Source organism: Camellia sinensis, chromosome 4, assembly GCF_055761805.1.
Source record: "Camellia sinensis isolate YWXY chromosome 4, ASM5576180v1, whole genome shotgun sequence".
Lineage (NCBI taxonomy): Eukaryota > Viridiplantae > Streptophyta > Magnoliopsida > Ericales > Theaceae > Camellia > Camellia sinensis.
In genome coordinates this window covers 155877472-155880688 of record NC_138964.1, presented here as the reverse complement: position 1 = coordinate 155880688, position 3217 = coordinate 155877472, and positions in this window count along the sequence as shown.

The window sequence follows — 3217 nt, the reverse complement described above, 5'->3', positions numbered from 1 at the left end:
CTGAACCACTCCCTAAGCACTTTGGAATGCCACCGGCCAAGAGAAAACCCCACCGACCATGTAAAAATGGTCATCGATCAAAAGTGGGATCATCGGTTGGATATTGGTAGTCGGCCGGCATTGAAAGTTGCCGACCGGCCATTTCTTTCTACAGAACACTGGTTTTGCTGCAACAGAGGACAGACAGTGCATGGCATGGAATTTGCAAGCCAAATGTATGCACGACCACCCTCCCTATCATGCTATGAACTCAAGGGAGTATGGCTCGTGACCCTCGGGCCACCAATCACGCATTTCGATGCATGATGGCCAAAGATGTCAAGTGTGCAAATCAATATGAATGAATGCAACAAAACAAATGAATGCTACACACTCTATCATGTTGAATCAAGAGTGTCGGTGATCGAGGATTGAGGTACGTTTCGTCACTTCAAGTACAAACGTCCCTCATTCCTCATGTTTGGTTTGACACCCCAAACCAAACATAATGCAATGTATGCATGCCATATACAATGCAAAGCATGTAACCAATGCAATGCAAGATGGGAATGTAAGGCAATGTAACATGAGTATGTCAAATACAATGTGATGCAAGCATGTACACAAAATTAAGGTAACAAACATGTCAAATGTAACACAACCTAACATGCAAGTCAAACTAATGTAACATGATCATGCCAAGTATACAACAATGTTATGTATGTAACTAGCTAAGTATCATGCAATATACCGAACACGCAAACATGATGCCATACAAGCATGCAAATATCATGAATGCAAACATGCCCAAATGGACTTAAACCAAAAGGCACCGAAATGCGAAACAAACATGTACACATATTGGTCTAAACACTATGCAACAATGCACAATCCTCAAACATGAGCAAAATGGGACAAACATGAGAACAAGACAATGCAATGAACTCTGAAATCATGTGAAGAATGATGCCAAATCATAAACACAAGTGAAACATAGCATGTCAATGGACTCAATGCTCAAAGCTAGCCAAAGGGCTTACACCATGGCCATATCAACCAAGCCCCAAAGGGCCAAGATGACCCAAAACAGTCCCAAGGCGGACCAAAACAAGGCTAGAACACGCATAGGATGAGGCCAAAACATGCTATAAAGGCGAGCACGAAACAAGACGCATACAAGGCCCAAAAGGGGAAATGCACTACACCTACTACAACCAATCATGGCATGAACTAGGCCAATAAAATCAGAGTTACAATATGTCAAAATAAGCCCCCAAACCCAATGAGAAGGCCTCCCAAAGACCTAATCATGGAGGCACATACAATGGTCCAAACAAGGAGCATAAGACAATAACTCTTCAAAGCATTGAAAGGATGGTGAATGCAAGCATACAAGCATGGAGCATGGACTGAAATGGCACGATAAGTGATTCCAAATCACTGAAATAACCCAAATAAAGCATGCTCATGACTCATACACTCAAAGCTAACAAGCTAGGATACATGGTGGCTATACAAAACATGGCAAATATGACTGAATCAACACCAAACAGAGCTTAATCATGTCACAACATGACTAAAAGCTTCATGAAGTCAAGCTAAAACATGCAAGTATGATGGTCTAAATGCATGATACATGTTATGACAATAAAGGGGATTACAAAGCAAGTGCATGATGCAAACAACAGGCCATCGAACCAACATGAAACAGAGGTCTAACATGATAGACTAACACGAAATATCCTCTGAAATGGAGCCAAATAAAGCTATGCAAACATACTACCTTTATGAGCCCTAAATGCAAGCAAATGAGTCACAAGGGGAGAGGGGTGTCCCTCCCCTATACAAGACCTCAAAACCACTTCTCCACCACTGAAAATCCTCTGGATTTCAGTGGTGAGAAGGCCAAAACAAAAGGGTTACAAAGCCCAAAGAGGAAGGCACAAAAAGAGACCAAACAAGGCCTAAGAGGGGGTGCACGACCCCCAACACAAAAGTGACCTTACTGAAACATCTTAAGCATGAAAATACAGAAATTTTATCAGTTATACACTAAGCTTGAAACAATATGAAAATAGGCTTAAAACCTTAAGCAAAAATAGGGAATAAAAGGGTAAGTTCTCACCCTTGAAGAACACTCCAAGAACACCAACTTCAGCACCTCCTTTTGATCAAAAACCAACTCAAAACTCTGAGATCAACCTCTTAAAACCTCAGCAACCAAAGTATAGTATAACACTAGGTGTCTTAGTGCAAACCTAAGAACAAAAACCCCTTTTGAACACTATTACACACATAAATGTAAAGAGAGAGGGAGATATAGAGAGAGAGTGATATATATCATATATCTCAGAGTCGTTCAACCTCTGGTGAGGGAGGGGAGGCCCTCATTTTATAGGAATTCCATTCCTAAGCTTCTTGGAGAAGCTAACATAAGGGAGCAAAATCCCTCCATACATGTGTATAGAGGGGGTGTATCGTGGATGCCAACTGTCACAGCTGGCATAAAATATCTGCCAAAAGCAGATGGAAAGGGGTCGGCTGGGAAATATGGCCGATTGACCAACAAAAGTGGCTGGTCGACGAAAAACATTGCCGACCGACCAAAAGAATTGGCCGGTAGCAATAAAACAGGAACGGTGGCCTCAAGCCAAGGCCGGTGAGGTGTGGGGATGGCCAACAAGCCATTCCTTGCTCTCAGAAGCAAAAACACAAGTGTTTGGTGTACAACCAAGCACAAAACAAACAAGTCGAAAGGTCTTGAGGCAAGGCGCGCAACCGAAACCTCCGAGAACTCAGGACGAACACGAACATGGATGATCATCGAGTGTTCAAACGATGACATCCAAGTCTTGAGGATGGTCAAAAATGGGGTGTCTACAAATGGCGACCTTTTTATCTGCTAATAGGTCATAAATTCTGGAAAATTCATCCTTTAAGCACCTATCAGATGCCCATGGATCCTCTCAAAAACTAACTCTCAACCCATTTCCCACTTTAATTACAAAATTATTCATAAAAAAGCTCCACAGATTGGGGCTACTATGTTCCAGAGTAAGTATATCTCCCCAAATTTTTGAGCACTGGGCACCATTAGCCAAGAATGGTCTCCATCTCCCACCAAAGCTACCATATTTACTAATCACAATATCTTTCCATAATGCCGTATCTTCAGTACTATATCTCCACCACCATTTAGCTAGAAGACACTCATTAAAATCCTTCAACCTTTTAATAC